The sequence below is a fragment of the Salvelinus alpinus genome, chromosome 8 (genome assembly GCF_045679555.1).
Source record: "Salvelinus alpinus chromosome 8, SLU_Salpinus.1, whole genome shotgun sequence".
Taxonomy (NCBI): domain Eukaryota; kingdom Metazoa; phylum Chordata; class Actinopteri; order Salmoniformes; family Salmonidae; genus Salvelinus; species Salvelinus alpinus.
This window is the reverse complement of record NC_092093.1, coordinates 10,031,113-10,048,970: the sequence shown is the minus strand read 5'-3', so window position 1 is coordinate 10,048,970 and position 17,858 is coordinate 10,031,113. Positions and strand designations below refer to the sequence as shown.

At 40.9% G+C, this 17,858-nt stretch overlaps 1 protein-coding gene across 1 annotated transcript in view; it reads left to right on the top strand.

Annotated features, from left to right (window-relative positions):
• Window positions 1-13,598: 13,598 nt before the first annotated feature.
• Window positions 13,599-17,858, top strand: part of LOC139582537 (signal-induced proliferation-associated 1-like protein 1) — a 246,065-nt gene continuing 241,805 nt past the window's right edge. The window contains exon 1 of the mRNA XM_071412624.1: window positions 13,599-13,977. The gene's annotated coding sequence lies outside the window, so the exon portion shown is untranslated. The remainder of the gene's footprint in view (window positions 13,978-17,858) is intronic.

Here is a 17,858-nt window from a genome sequence, read left to right as displayed (position 1 = left end):
GCTTTAACTTCCTGACTGATGTCTTGAGATGTTGCTTCAATATATCCACATAATTTTCTTCCCTCATGATGCCATCTATTTTGTGAAGTGCACCAGTCCCTCCTGCAGCAAAGCGTTTCATGTTATGTCGATATAGGACTTGTTTTACTGTGGATATAGATACTTTGTCCCCGTTTCCTCCAGCATCTTCACAAGGTCCTTTGCTGTTGTTCTGGGATTGATTTGCACTTTTCGCACCAAAGTATGTTCATCTCTAGGAGACAGAACACGTCTCCTTCCTGAGCGGTATGACGGCTGCGTGGTCCCATGGTGTTTATACCTGCGTACTATTGTTTGTACAGATGAACGTGGTACCTTCAGGCATTTGGAAATTGCTCCCAAGGATGAAGCAGACTTGTGAAGGTCTACAATTTTTTTTCTGAGGTCTTGGCTGATTTATTTTGATTTTCCCATGATGTCAAGGAAAGAGGCACTGAGTTTGAACGTAGGCCTTGAAATACATCCACAGGTACACCTCCAATTGACTCAAATGATGTCAATTAGCCTATCAGAAGCTTCTAAAGCCATGACATAATTTCCTGGAATTTCCCAAGCTGTTTAAAGGCACAGTCAACTTAGTGTATGTAAACTTCTGACCCACTGCAATTGTGATACATTGAGTTATAAGTGAAATAATCTGTCTGTAAACAATTGTTGGAAAAATTACTAAGTAGATGTCCTAACCTACTTGCCAAAACTATAGTTTGTTAACAAGAAATTTGAGGAGTGGTTGAAAAATGAGTTTTAATGACTCCAACTTAAGTGTATGTAAACTTCCGACATCAGCTGTAGGTACAGCAGATCCCCTTATTGTATGGGACACTTTTAAATGTGCCTTTAGAGGACATGCAATTCACTACTCTGCTCTAAAACAAAAGCAACTTAGGTCAAAAGAGTCCATAGTACCACAGGAACTATAAGGTCTAACCGAACAGACTTTAGCAATAAAATCTGTACCATAGAGCCTCAGAATAAATTAGAGGAAAAACAATGGAGGAGCTTATTCAAGAAAGATCAAATATTTAAAAAAAATAAAGCAAACTGGATGGAATATGGGGCAAAATACACCAAAATATTTTTTCATCTTCAACATAGAAATGCTACCAAAAATAATTTGCTGAAACTTGTTACAAATGACAGTCACGCAAAGTACTTTAAGCATGTGTTTTCAATTCAGTCTCCTCCATCTCCTTTAGCAGAAGCTAATTGTATGGATTTTTTTCTTATTAATAATGTAAAATTAACAGCTGTACAGAAAGACTCATGTGAAGGTGAAATTACAGAGGAGGAACTTCCTGATGCAATTAAAGCCTTTAAGTCTGGGAAAACTCCAGGGCTGGATGGCATAACACTGGAGGTATACCAAACTCTTTTTTGATATACTCAGAGGACCGTTATTAGCATGTTTTAACCACTCCTATGTAAATGGTAGATTATCGGACACTCAACAAGAAAGTCTGATTTATTTTTTACTGAAACAGGATCCAAGTGGTATATATAAAGATTCAGTCCATTAAAAAAATTGGAGGCCTCTTACACTTCTGTGTTGTGATGCAAAAATTCTAGCAAAATGTATAGCGCATATAATTAAAAAGGTATTGTCGGATATTTTTCATTCTAATCAGAGAGGTTTTTTAGATTGGAGATAATATAAGACAAGTACTTGAAACAATAGAATACTATGAAAAATCTGGGAAAACAGGCCTGTTGACTTTGAAAAGAGTCAGCAGGTCATAGCTGACTTTGAAAATACTTTTGATAAAGTACGACTGGAGTTTATATATAAATGCCTGGAACATTTCAATTTTGGAGAATCTCTTATAAAATGGGTTACAGTTAAGTATAGTCACCCTAGGAGTAAAATAGTAAATAATGTCTACTTCTCAGAAAGTTTTAAACTGTCAAGAGGAGTAAAACAAGGTTGTCCGCTATCGGCATATCTATTTATTATGGCCAAAGAAATGTTTGCTATTAAAATCAGATCCAACAATAATATCAAGGGGTTATAAATCCAGGGTTTAAAAACAAAGGTGTGATTGAACGCTGATGATTCATGTTTTCTTTTAAATCCACAATTTGGATCCCTCCACAGCCTCATAGAGGATCTATTATTTTTCTAGCCTCTCTGGATTACAACCAAATTATGATCAGTGTACTATATTCGTATTGGATCAATCAAAATACAACTTTTGCATTACCGTGTAGTTTACCAATAAAATGGTCTGACGGTGACGTGGACATACTCGGTATACATATCCCGACAGAAAGAAATGATCTCACTCCAATAACTTTTTGTAGAAAGTTAGCAAAAAATAGATAAGATCTTGCTACCAAGGAAAGGAAAATACTTGTATATTTGTGGAAAATCACCCTGATTAACTCTTTAGTCACATCCAAGTTGCCCTATTTTCTGATGGTCTTGACTACACCTAGTGAACAGTTGTTTAAATTACACTACCGTTTAAAAGTTTGGGGGTCACTTAGAAATGTACTTGTTTTTGAAAGAAAAGCTCATTTTTTGTCCATTAAAATATCATCAAAAATACAGTGTAGACATTGTTAATGTTGTAAATGACTATTGTAGCAGGAAACAGCTGATTTTTAATGGAATATCTACATAGGCGTACAGAGGCCCATTATCAGCGACCATCACTCCTGTGTTCCAATGGCACGTTGTGTTAGCTAATCCAAGTTGATCATTCTAAAAGGCTAATTGATCATTAGAAAACCCTTTTGCGATTATGTTAGCACAGCTGAAAACTGTTGTTCTGATTAAAGAAGCAATCAAACTGGCCTTATTTAGACTCGTTGAGTATCTGGCGCATCAGCATTTGTGGGTTTGATTACAGGCTTAAAATGACTAGAAACAAAGACCTTTCTTCTGAAACTCGTCAGTCTATTCTTGTTCTGAGAAATTAAGGCTATTCCATGTCAGAAATTGCCAAGAAACTGAAGATCTTGTACAATGCTGTGTACTAATCCCTTCACAGAACAGTGCAAACTGGCTCTAACCAGAATAGAAAGAGGAGTGGGAGGCCCCGGTGCACAACTGAGCAAGACAAGTACATTAGAGTGTCTAATTTGAGAAACAGACACCTCACAAGTCCTCAACTGGCAGCTTCATTAAATAGTACCCGCAAAACACCAGTCTCAACGTCAACTGTCACACCCTGATCAGTTTCACCTGTCCTCGTTATTGTCTCCATCCCCTCCAGGTGTCGCTTGTTTTCCCCAGTGTATTTGTCCCTGTGTTTCCTGTCTCTCTGTGCCAGTTCGTCTTGTATGTTTCCAAGTCAGCTAGCGTTTTTCCCCGTTCTCCTGCTTTTTGCATTCTCCTTTTCTAGTCCTCCCGGTTTTGATCCTTGCCTGTTTTTGGACTTTGTACCCACCTGCCTGACCATTCTGCCTGCCTTGACCACGAGCCTGTCTGCCACTCTGTACCTCCTGGACTCTGATCTGGTTTTGACCTTTTTGCCTGTCCACAACCATTCTCTTGCCTACCCCTTTGGATTAATAAACATAGTAAGACTCCAACCATCTGCCTCCTGTGTCTGCATTTGGGTCTCGCCTCGATAGTCAAGTGAAGAGGCAACTCCGGGATGCTGGCCTTCAAGATAGAGTTCCTCTCTCCAGTGTCTGTGTTCTTTTGCCCATCTTAATCTTTTATTTTTATTGGCCAGTCTGAGATATGGCTTTTTCTTTGCAACTCTGCCTAAATTCTTAACTTATTTCATCTGTTGCCTAATGAACAGAATAGTTGCCTGCGTCGTAGCGGGAGACCCGCACACCGTGACTCCAATTGTACTTCCATATGATGGTTATTATCTCAATATTTGGGCATAAAGGCAATTCCACCGCCATTTCTCGCATAATTAATTTTACAGACACAAAAAGATCCCACCATGTCGAACGAACAAATCGACATTTATAAAATTCATTTAATTTTTTTTTCTCTACGGTATGACTTTACATACATAAAAACAATGGATAGAAACAGGTATTACCAATACTAACTCTCTAACAGTGGTGTAAAGTACTCAAGTAAAACAACTTTAAAGTACTACTTAAATCGTTTTTTGGGGTATCTGTGCTTTACTTTACTATTCATATTTTTGACAACTTTTACTTCACAACATTCCTAAAGAAAATGATTTACTTTTTACTCCATACACTTTCCCTGACACCCAATAGTACTCGTTACATTTTGAATGTTTAACAGGACAGGAAAATGGTCTAATTCACCCACTAATCAAGAGAACATCCCTGGTCATCCCTACTGCCTCTGATCTGGTGGACTCACTAAACAGAGAACATCCTTGGTCATCCCTACTGCCTCTGATCTGGTGGACTCACTAAACAGAGAACATCCTTGGTCATCCCTACTGCCTCTGATCTGGTGAACTCACTAACCACAAATTCTTCATTTGTAAACGAGTGTTGGCTATCCATAAATGAAAAAAAGAGAATTGCTTAATAGAAGGAATTTGAAATTATTTACACTTTTACTTTTGAAACGTACGTATATTTTAGCAATTACATTTACTTATGATACTTAAATATATTTAAAACCAATACTTTTGGACTTTTACTTAAGTAGTATTTTACTGGGTGCCTTTGATTTGAGTCATTTTCTATTATGGTATCTTTACTTTTACTCAACCATAACAATTGGTTACTTTTTCCACCAGTTTCTCATCTATAACTTGTATTGCAACAGATCCGCGATACCATTGGCACGTTATGCATAGCTACATCCCTAAAATGAACACACTGTAAATAATTGATGATTTACCCTCCATTCTCCCTTTGCTTTTCCAACATTTGTTTTGGCAACTCAAGTCCATTTTCATGGGGTAACGGCTGAAGGCGTGTTCAAATACAGCTGATTGTATAGGGCCTTCTCTTTGGGTTTATTTGTTTGGCTCCAAGGGGCCCAAGGAACCTTTATTTAACTAGGCAAGTCAGTTAAGAACAAATTCTTATTTACAATGAGGGCCTACCAAAAGGCCTCCTGCGGGGACGGGGGCCTGGGATTAAAAATAAAAAATAAAAAAATAAATATAGGACAAAACATACATCACAACAAGAGAGACAACACAAGACTACATCAAGAGAGACCTAAGACAACAACATAGCAAGGTAGCAACACATGACAACACAGCATGGTAGCAACACAACATAACATCAACATGGTAGCTGCACAAAACATGGTACAAACATTATTGGGCACATACAACAGCACAAAGGTAGAGATGACAATACATCACACAAAGCAGCCACAATGACGGCCTACCCCGGCCAAACCCGGACGACGCTGGGCCAATTGTGCACTTCCCTATGGGACTCCCAATCACCAGGGTGAACCAGGGTGTCTGTTGTGACGCCTCTAGCACTGAGATGCAGTGCCTTAGACCGCTGCACCAATCGGGAGCCCATATGATATGATATGCCTCAGGTAATTGGTTTAAATGTGCTGGGGTATTGCAACAAGCCATAGATGTAATAAATGATTCAAATACTTTAGATCTAAATAAAAATCGAATCAAATTTTATTTGTCATATACCAACAACAGGTGCAGACTAACTGTGAAATACTTACTTACGGGTCCTTTACCAACAATTCAGTTGAAAAGATTTTAAAAAAGAAAAAAAGATTGAAATATAAAAATGTAAACAGTTACACAAGGAATAAATAAACAGTGAATAACAAATAAAAATAACATGGACATATACAGGGACTACTGATGTGTATGAGGTAATGAGGTAATTGAGGTAGCTACTGTATGTACATATACTGTAGGTAGGGGTAAAGTGACTAGGTAACATGATAGATAAACAGTAGCAGCAGTTAGTGTTGAAGGTGTGTGTGTGTGTGTGTGTGTGTGTGTGTCATCAGTATGCATGTGTTATGTGTGTGTGGGCGTATGTAGTGTGTGTGTATACAGTGCATTCGGTAAGTATTCAGACCCCTTGACTTTTTCCACATTTTGTTACGTTACAGCCTTATTCTAAAATGGATTAAATAAAAACATTTCCTCATTAATCTACACATAATACCCCCATAATGACATCACAATACCCCATAGTGACATCACAATACCCCATAATGACATCACAATACCCCATAATGACATCACAATACCCCATAATGACAAAGTGAAAACAGGTTTTTAGAAAATGTTGCACATTTATTAAACAGAAAAAACAGAAAAGCTTTACCTGTCTATATAAGGGCCCACAGTTGACAGTGCATGTCAGAGCAAAAACCAAGCCATGTGGTCGAAGGAATTGTCTGTAGAGCTCCGAGACAGGACTGTGGCGAGGCAAAGATCTGGTGAAGGGTACCAAAAAATAAGGAGAACAAATGTAATCAATTTTAGAAAAAGGCTGTAACGTAACAAAATGTGGGGGTCTGAATACTTTCTGAATGCACTGTGTGTGTGTGTTGGGGTGTCAGTGGAAGTATGTGTGAGTGTGTGGGTAGAGTCTAGTGTGTGGGTAGAGTCCAGTGTGTGGGTAGAGTCTAGTGTGTGGGTAGAGTCCAGTGTGTGGGTAGATTCCAGTGTGTGGGTAGAGTCTAGTGTGTGGGTAGAGTCCAGTGTGTGGGTAGAGTCCAGTGTGTGGGTAGAGTCCAGTGTGTGGGTAGAGTCCAGTGTGTGGGTAGATTCCAGTGTGTGGGTAGAGTCTAGTGTGTGGGTAGAGTCCAGTGTGTGGGTAGAGTCCAGTGTGTGGGTAGAGTCCAGTGTGTGGGTAGAGTCCAGTGTGTGGGTAGAGTCCAGTGTGTGGGTAGATTCCAGTGTGTGGGTAGAGTCTTGTTGAGCAGTCTTGTTTAGCAGTCTTATGGCTTGGGGGGGTAGAAGCTGTTCAGGGTCCTGTTGGTTCCAGACGTGGTGCACTGGTACTGCTTGCTGTGCGGTAGCAAAGAGAACAGTCTATGGCTTGGGTGGCTGGAGTACTTGACCATTTTTTGGGCCTTCCTCTGACACCGCCCGGGTTTAGTCCTGGATGGCAGTGTACTGGGCCAAACTCACCAAGAGGTGCCGTCATGCCATCTTTACAACTGTGTTGTTGTGTGTGGACCATGTTAATTCCTTGGTGTTGTGTACACCGAGAAACTTGAAGCTCTCGACCCTTCTTCACTACGGGAGAGGTTGTCATCTCTCGACCCGCTCTTTCTTGAGGGACAGGTTGTTGACCTGGCACCACACTTGCCAGGACTGATCTCCTCCCTATAGGCTGTCTCATTGTCGGTGATCAGTCCTACCACCATTGTGTCATCAGCAAACTTGATGATGGTGTTGGAGTTGTGCGTGGCCACGCAGTCGTGGGTGGGAGGGGAGTAGGGTGTACAGGAAGGGACTAAGCACACACCCCTGTGGAGCCCCCTTGTTGATGATCAGCGAGGCGGATGTGTTGTTGCCTACCCTCCCCACCTGGGGGCGGCCCGTCAGGAAGTCCAGGATCCCGTTGCAGAGGGAGATGTTCAGTCCCAGGGTCTTGAGCTTGGTGATGAGCTTGGAGGGGGCTATGGTGTTGAATGCTGAGCTGTAGGCTATTAACAGCATTCTTTACATAGGTGTTCCTCTTGTCCAGGTGTATAAGGGCAGTGTGGAGTGCAATTGAGATTGCATCATCTGTGGTTCTGTTGGGGCGGTATGTGAATTGGAGTGGGTCTAGGGTGTCTGGGATGATGGTGTTGATGAGAGGCATGAACAGCCTTTCAAATAATTTCATGGCTTTTAATGAGAGTGCTGAGTGCAGGTTACCTTGGCGTTTTTGGGCACGGGGACTATGGTGGTCTGCTTGAAACAAATTGGTATTACAGACCGGGTCAGGGGGAGGTTAAAAATGTCAGTGAAGACACTTGCCAGCTGGTCAGCGCATGCTCTGAGTACACGTCCTGGTTTTCCATCTGGCCCCGCAGCCTTGCAAATGTTAACCTGCTTAAAGGTCTTACTCACATCAGTGATAATTTATACATGGACTATGCATAGATAAGACAGCGAGAAGCAGCTGTCTTATCTATGCATAAAAACAAATGGAGGGGGGGTCAATGTAAATAGTCCTGGAGCCATTTGATTAATTGTTCAGCAGGCTTATGGCTTGGGGGCTGTTAAGGAGCCTTTGCCTTTTGGTCCTAGACTTGGTGCTGTGGTATCACTTGCCGTGCGGTACCAGAGAGAACAGTCTATGACTAGGGTGACTGGAGTCTTTGACAATTTTTTGGCCGTTCCGCTGACACCGCCTAGTATAGAGTATATGAATGCTTATTGATGTCACCTGTTAAATCCATTTCAATCAGTGCCATTCAGAAGGTGAATGGACAAGACAAAATATTTAAGTGCCTTTGAACGGGGTTTTGTAGATGCCAGGCGCACCGGTTTGAGTGTCAAGAACTGCAATGCTGCCGGGTTTTTCACACTCAACAGTTTCTCGTGTGTATCAAGAATGGTCCACCACACAAAGGACATCCAGCCAACTTGACACAACTGTGGGAAATATTGGAGTCAACATGGGCCAGCATCCCTGTGGTACGCTTTTGAGACCTTATAGAGTCCATGCCCCAATGAATTGAGGCTGTTCTGAGGGCAAAAGGGGTTACAACTCAATATTAGGAAGGTGTTACTAATGTTTTGTCCACTCAGGGTATATTATCCATGTCCTCGTTCATCCACGACTCTGGAAAAACATAGGATATTACAGTGTTTCAGTTCCCATTGATAGGATAGTCTTGAATGGAGCTCATCCAGTTTGTTCTCCAGTGACTGCACATTCGCTAATAGAACAGAGGACAATGGTGGTCTATTTGCTCGCCGACGTAGTCTCATAAGGATGCCGCCTCATCCGCCTCTCTTTTACTGCAGCTTCCTCTTTCGAGTGCCGGAGATTAGGGACATGTTGAAATTCACACTTTCATTCAAAATGAGATTAGCAATCGCTGTTCTGATGTCCGAGCAGAAGCTTGTTTGTTATAACGTTGTAATACCATGACTAAAACATTATACTTGTCCCGACTCTGGACTACTTATACAGTACCTCTACATGCTACTACCTCCTCTACACTTTCCCATTGTTACTTCAATGAATACAAAATACATACAAAGAATAACAAAGCTATTTTCCAGTGTTTATTAGTTTGTTTCCCTCATGTCTCCTTGGAAGAGCCACTAATCAACATTCCCCAACAACATTCCATCAATACATTCCCCAACAACATTCCATCAATACATTCCCCAACAACATTCCATCAATACATTCCACAACAACATTCCATCAATACATTCCCCAACAACATTCCATCAATACATTCCCCAACAACATTCCATCAATACATTTCCCATCAATACATTCCCCAACAACATTCCATCAATACATTCCCCAACAACATTCCATCAATACATTCCCCAACAACATTCCATCAATACATTCCCCAACAACATTCCATCAATACATTCCCCAACAACATTCCATCAATACATTCCCCAACAACATTCCATCAATACATTCCCCAACAACATTCCATCAATACATTCCCCAACAACATTCCATCAATACATTCCCCAACAACATTCCATCAATACATTCCCCAACAACATTCCATCAATACATTCCCCAACAACATTCCATCAATACATTCCCCAACAACATTCCATCAATACATTCCCCAACAACATTCCATCAATACATTCCCTAACAACATTCCCTAACAACATTCCATCAATACATTCCCCAACAACATTCCATCAATACATTCCCTAACAACATTCCCTAACAACATTCCATCAATACATTCCCTAACAACATTCCATCAATACATTCCCCAACAACATTCCATCAATACATTCCCCAACAACATTCTCCAATGAGCAACTCAAACATCCAATAATAGGCACGTACATGAAATACTATGTTTAACACTATAACAAAACCAAGTGCATCAAATTACGTCTATATTAAGTCCCGTTGTTGGCATTACGCCCTGTGGTGAGAGAGACAAAAGCCTTGTGTATGTGAAAACAACTTTCCGTCTTTTTTCATGTTAACGTCTATAAGTGTAGAGGCTCGAGAGGAACCTAGTGAATGGGGGTCTTTCTTCCCATTCCACTGTATCCAGGAGACCACGGAACAGGGATTCCTCAATGTGAGGTCACTCATAGCAAAGGGTCTGAATACTTATGTAAATGTGCTAGTTTTTTATTTTTAATATGCAAAAATGTTTTTTTTTTTTGCTTTGTTATTATGGGGTAGTGTGTAGATTTATTAACTACATTTTTTCTATCACCAATGTTAGTTAGAATAAGGCTGTAATGTAACAAAATGTGGAAAAAGTCAAGGGATCTGAATACTTTACGAATGTGCCAGGTTTGTGGTCTCATATCCAAGAATACTCAAGGCTGTAATCGCTGCCAAAGGTGCTTCAACAAAGTACTGAGTAAAGGGTCTGAATACTTATGTAAATGTGATATTTCTGTTTTTTATTTTATTTTTATTTTATACATTTGCAAACATAAAAAAACAACTGTTTTTGCTTTGTCATTATGGGTATTGTGTGTAGATTGATCAATTTTAGAATAAGGCTGTAACATAACAAAAGGTGGAACAACTCAAGGGGTCGGAATACTTCCGAATGCTCTGTATGTGTAAATTTAAATGTAAACGCTGGCGGTGTTGGCAGCATTTTATGCTCCAAAATCCCTTAATCCCAAAGAAAGATGAATTCGTGTTACAAGACCTGAAGTATCGGCCCTGCTGAGCCCTCTTACCTCTAGATTATCAGAGAGAGAAAATGCAACATTTACGCCTCTCAACCAAACCCACTCTTTAGCAGATCTATGAGACGGCCGTTTTATACTTTAATCCCTAATCCATAGAAATATCCAGCAGCATGTGGTTAAATTAAAACAATTATTCTTCACACTAATCCCATGAAGGTAGCTTTTTGTTTTCCTTAGACGACAATAACAACCACCCACTCAACACACACGCAGATTATCAACCCATGACAGATTGAAGTAGGTGTTATCAATGTCCATAGTAATAATACTGAAATAGTGTGGTTTTAATTAACAATCTGTCTCCCTTTGTTTTTATTAGATTATTATATAATCCTGGATGACACTGGAATAATGACCGACTGTTCTGCAGCTCAGTGAAGGACAGATAGGCCAGCCCACACATTATCTGCTTCATCTATGGAGTCAGCAATGATAAACTAGAGAGAGAGAGATCTGACATGGCTGTGACATCATCTATCGTAGATATACTGTAGCCCCCAAAGCCATTTTTACACAAACTAGCCCTTTGTGTAGCCTAGCCCTGACCTTGCCTTGCATGTTGCCTTGCTTGTGTCAAATCTGAATTGTGTACAGTGTATAAACTAATGATTTATATATACACTTGATGACTGACAGGGGGCACTATTTTGGATCCACCGCACCTCTATCTTGGCACTCCCAGAACATGTTGTACGATGGTGGGGAAGCTATAGTGTACCACAGTATGAGTCAAAATACCCATAAAACTTAGCGGTTAAACAGGGAAATGGTTCCAATTGTTTTTCTACTATTCATTCATTTTTCCTATAGGGGATTTTAGAAACACTTAAAATAAGGGCTGTGTTTCGTGTAGGTTTACTTTGGCGAGACGTTTTGATAACAGTGTAAATCTCTTTCAAACAAGGTGACTTATATCAATATATATGCCTGTATTCCCCCCAGCCCTCCCCCCAAAATGCTAATTAGCTGCTAATGTGGCTATCATACAGAACTACAAATGCCTTGATGCTATGAATGAGACTGCCTAATCGAGGCAATGGTAAGAATCTCTGGATTAACTATCTAATGTTAACTAAATTTTGTAATTCATAACATGGCAAAATGGCCTTAAATTGACAATTCTGTGAACTGTCTTGGGCAAGTTTGAAATTGACACAAAAACTGTTAGCAAAGGTGTCAGCTAGAGATGACGTACAGGAGCTTGCAGGGATTTGTAGTTTTGCATGATGTCTACTTTGATGCTAATTAGCATTTTCGAATCGGGGAGAACCGATAGATAGGAAAAACGAATGGAGGAAAAACGACTGGAACCATTTCCCTATTTAACCGCTAGGTTTTATGGGAATTATGACATGTCCACTGTGGGGCCTTTTAGAAATGCATTTATTATTGTCTACATTTGTTTTTGCCACATTTATTCTATTATTACAGACACCATAAAGCATACTTTGAAATTATATTTTGTGAGGTAAACAAAAAAATACAACAAAAAAAAAATACTTAAATACCTGTAATTTTGTCCTTGACAAAATGTTTCTTGAAATAGTACAGAACTCCATTCATTCCTATTAGACAGGAAGAGGCGCAGCGAGAGGTTTTACTCCGGCCAAACATCTGTCCATGAAAATAAACCAACGAAGTGAGGCATTTTTGTATGGCGGTCAATGAGGGATATAATCTGTTTTAGCATGGATTTTGCCATTGAGGGCTTCCACTATTTTAAAGTAGTCAACTGGGTGGGGATTACTATGAGTTGGGAGCAATCAGCCAATGAAGAAGGACATTGATTACTTTTATTTGGAGATAGCCTCAATGGCGCTGCCCATGCTGTCAAAGACGCTCTAATGTCTGACTGGTGGCTTCAAAACCTCTCATTGGCCATTAAATAGCATCAGCAATCCAGGATTTATATATATCATTGGTAGAAGGTAGAAAACGCTGCGCCACAGCAAAATGACTTTGGCGGAAACACTGGTAGAAACAAGCCATTGATTCGAGGCATACGCCATCGCATTTACAAAACAAGTCCATCACAGTAATCTTGTTTTGTACAGTAGGTCTAGCCTGTTTTATCAAAACACTGTTGGCACTGGAAACCAGTGCTATATTCTCATCTATGTTGACTGCAGATGATGCTGGTGGGAGGAGCTATAGGAGGGTGGGTTCATTTTAATGAATGGAATGGAATTAATGATAAGGATTACAAACATGTGGTTTCCATGTGTTTGATATGGTTCCATTTATACCAGGGGTGGTCCATCTACTTGCCATTGTTTTCAAAGACAACTTCCTGGCTGCAGTCCAAACACGTTATTCTTTTTCGCTAGCCACTTTCCCTTGGTGGAATCACCGGATGCAGTTTGATCGCCATCTTAAGTGGAGGTCCAATTCACTAACGTTACCCCCTTGGCCCTCGATTTAGCTCCAGGGAGCGAGTGAAGACACCTGACAAAATGTGCCAACGATACGTTTGATAACTACATGTACAGATGAAGACGTGCTTAAAGTAGTAAAACAGAAAGCAATATTTACCAATTACAAGTCTTTCGGTACCACTAGCTAAATTAGGTCTACTAGTCAACAGCTGAGATGTCAAAGCACCACCAGTGGAAAGTTAAAGCAACGGGGTGATGTTGTTGATGGCATATCAGCCGTTTGTAATTCTGGCACCATAATGTTTCCAGAACTTTCCTTTGATTTGAACTGAAAAGAAACGCTAAAACTACAGAAAAACTTAAATGCATTTGGTGGGATTCATTTCCTTACAGCATACATAGCCAGTGTAGCTGGCTGCTGTTGTTGCCAGAGCAACGGAACGGGTCCCCATCCTTTGCCAATCAGCGTTCGTTTCCTTCCTGCTCCTCGCGAGAGCATTGTACTGTGTTTGAGTTGCAGTGACCTCATCCCTCCAGCAGCTGCTGCGACGAGGAGCTGTTTTCCTGCAACTTTGTATGAACTTCGAAGTTGAACAATCGCAAAAGGAAGCAGACACTTGGAGTAAGCGGAACATCGCATAAGAAAATACAATAATACTATTTTTTTGACGTTTTCGTGGTGAAAATCTAAAAAGTCGACTCGCACTTTATTTTTCGTGGCCAAACATTGTGATAGCAGTTTTCCCTGGAATCTGTGTCTTAGAACGGCGGAGGTGGGGAGAAGAAAGGTGAGTTTTCTGCGACGCTTTGATTCATATAATAGTATATAGCATGCCATGATGCACTGTGCTGTGGCAAACAGGAGATATCCAGAAAACTGACGGATGTAAAGGTGCTGTTTGGGCTATTCAACTACCTAAGCTAAATGTAGATCAAATTACTTTGTAAAGGTAGATTAAAAACAGCTAAAGGTAGATACAATACATGTTAGCTTGTGAGGAGTGTCTGGAAATTGGAAGTGGTGAGTTTAGATACGATGAAAGGTGATGGTGCAAGGTGTACGAGCGAGAGTAATGTTTGCAAATGTTGTTTTGTATGCGTTCCTTTGCTTCCTCACTGCCACAATCTCTATCGAAGACATACGGATGCGGCTACCATTTTCACCTCGCTCTTGAAGCACACCGTTGCACATTTTGAATCGCGTAGAATAATCTGATTTAGTTGACAACGGGTTTCCCTTGACATCTCTCGCTCTCTCTCCTTCCCTTCACAACAAGATGAGCACACGCTACCGCTGGCTATATTGAACCAGTTGTCCCCTTGGTTTGGGAATCATGGCATGTGGGGGCAATTTGATATTGTTTAGCTCAGGGGTCTCCAACCTTTTCTAGCATGACAGCTACTTAAAAAATAATAATTAACATGTCGCGAGCAACACACTTTTCCCCCCTAGCTTTCATAGAGGGCACGTCTCTACTCCTCCTCTGCAGCTCTTCCCCAGGTCCTTAGTGTACAAGAGAAAGTAGTGCACCATGCATTTCTGTCAATATACCTGGTAATGGTTAATAAAATCTGTGACCCCCCCCCCCAAACAAATATAGATATTTTATTTTTTCCCCAAATTGTTTTTCAGTTTTATTTAGCCTCGTTTTATATTTTTGGGTTTTTCACTCAAAATTACAATTGCTAATAGAGAAAACAGGATGTTCTGAGTGTCTGATTGCATCACGTCAGAAGACAACATTTTTAGGTCTGGAAGAAAACTAACAAATTTAGATTTGAGTGTAATTCCACTTTAATTGAGCATCTGGCCCTTTAATTGCACATCTAGTGTGCTATCTAATGTACTGGTCTAGCATGGTTCTGTACTGCTGCTGCTCATTTAATGGCAAATAACAAATAATGGATACAAATTATATACTTACTCATGATATACTTCTGCCAGGTAAGCCTACTTTGCAGTTAACATTGAATTGACAAGGTTTTGGGGGAAGGTATTTCCATCAACCCAGAAGACGGTTATCACATCAACTGCTAGTGATCGGAATTTCAAGTCTTTTCTATGAGCTGGATCATTTGGCTCCCAAACAGCTCTTTGTTCAGTAATGCTTAGAAATTGAACTAAAACCAATAAAAATGTGTCACTAATTTAAAGCCTTAAATGTTGCCTACCATTATCTCAGATTGTGAAATGTGAGTTCAAATACATTTGTTTCAGACCTTAAATTGATAATAATATTTAACCTTTATTTAACTAGGCAAGTCAGTTATGAACAAATTCTTATTTTACAATGACTGCCTACCCCAGGCCAAACCCTCCCTTAACCCGGACGACACTGGGCCAATTGTGCGGCGCCCTATGGGACTCCCGATCACGGCCGGTTGAACCAGGGTCTGTAGTGACGCCTCTAACATTGAGATGCAGTGCCTTAGACTGCTGCGCCACAGATGGCCTGCAAAAGAATGGAAGACAATTTAAACGCACTGCAATAATGTGTGTGGAACAATATGAGTCTCACCTCACTATATCGTTCCTGCACTGAGGAATTACCATCTTCAGAGAATGTTTTTATAATTTATCTGCAGATAATCCATGTCTGGAGCTCAACAAGCAATAATAAGAGTACACAAATCAGGAAGACAAGTGAACAATCTTGGCACACCTGTATTTGGGGAGTTTCTCCCATTCTTCTCTACAGATCCTCTCAAGCTCTGTCAGGTTGGACGCTGCACAGCTATTTTCAGGTCTCTCCAGAGATGTTAGATCGGATTCAATTCCGTGCTCTGGCTGGGCTACTGAAGGACATTCAGAGACTTGTCCCGAAACCACTCCTGCGCTGTCTTAGTTGTGTACTTAGGGTCTTTGTCCTGTTGGAAGGTGAACCTTCGCACCAGTCTGAGGTCCCGAGCGCTCTGCAGCAGGTCTTCATCAAGGCTCTCATTGTACTTTGCTCTGTTCATCTTTCCCTCGATCCTGACTAGTCTCCCAGTCCCTGCCGCTAAAAAACATCCCCACAGCATGATGCTGCCACCACCATGCTTCACTGTAGGGATGTTGCCAGGTGTCCTCGGAGCAAAGAGTTCAATCTTGGTTTCATCAGACCAGAGAATCTTGTTTCTCATGGTTTGAGAATCCTTTAGGTGCCTTTTGGCAAACTCGAAACGGGTTGTCATACCTTGTACTGATGAGTGGCTTGCGTCTGGCCACTCTACCATAAAGGCCTGATTGGTGGAGTGCTGCAGAGATGTTTGTTCTTCTTGAAGGTTCTCCCATCTCCACAGAGGAACTCTGTCAGTGACCATTGGGTTCTTGGTCGCCTCCCTGACCAAGGCCGTTCTCCCCCGATTGCTCAGTTTGGCCGGGCGGCCAGCTCGAGAAAGAGAGCAATCGGGGCCACTGTGTTCTTGGGGACCTTCAATGCTGGAGAATTTTTCGTACCCTTCCCCAGATCTGTTCCTCGACACAATCCTGTCTCGGAGCTCTACAGACAATTCCTTCGACCTCATGGCTTGGTTTTTTAGCTCTGACATGAACTGTCAACTGTGGGACGTTATATAAACAGGTGTGTGCTTTTCCAGGTGGACTCCAATCAAGTTGTAGAAACATCTTAAGGATGATCAATGGAAACATGATGCACCTGAGCTCAATTTCGAGTCTCATAGCAACGGGTTTGAATACTTATGTAAATAATGTATTTCTGTTTCTTAATTTTAATAAATATGCTAAAATTTTGAAAATACAATTTTTCATTTTGTTATTATGGGGTATTGTGTTTTGAGGAAAAGGAAAACACATTTTATTTAATACATTTTAGAATAAGGCTGTAACGTAACAAAATGTGGAAAAAGTCAAGGGGGTCTGAATACTTTCCGAATGCACTGTATTTGTTGTGATAATTGTTTGCTCTATAACCTGTTAATTCGTATGCCTAGCGACCATGATATATATATATATATACAGTGGGGAGAACAAGTATTTGATACACTGACAATTTTGCAGGTTTTCCTACTTACAAAGCATGTAGAGGTCTGTAATTTTTATCATAGGTACACTTCAACTGTGAGAGAAGGAATCTAAAACAAAAATCCAGAAAATCACATTGTATGATTTTTAAGTAATTAATTTGCATTTTATTGCATGACATAAGTATTTGATACATCAGAAAAGCAGAACTGAATATTTGGTACAGAAACCTTAGTTTGCAATTACAGAGATCATACGTTTCCTGTAGTTCTTGACCAGGTTTGCACACACTGCAGCAGGGATTTTGGCCCACTCCTCCATACAGACCTTCTCCAGATCCTTCAGGTTTCGGGGCTGTCGCTGGGCAATACGGACTTTCGGCTCCCTCCAAAGATTTTCTATTGGGTTCAGGTCTGGAGACTGGCTAGGCCACTCCAGGACCTTGAGATGCTTCTTACGGAGCCACTCCTTAGTTGCCCTGGCTGTGTGTTTCGGGTCGTTGTCATGCTGGAAGACCCAGCCACGACCCATCTTCAATGCTCTTACTGAGGGAAGGAGGTTGTTGGTCAAGATCTCGCAATACATGGCCCCATCCATCCTCCCCTCAATACGGTGCAGTCGTCCTGTCCCCTTTGCAGAAAAGCATCCCCAAAGAATGATGTTTCCACCTCCATGCTTCACGGTTGGGATGGTGTTCTTGGGGTT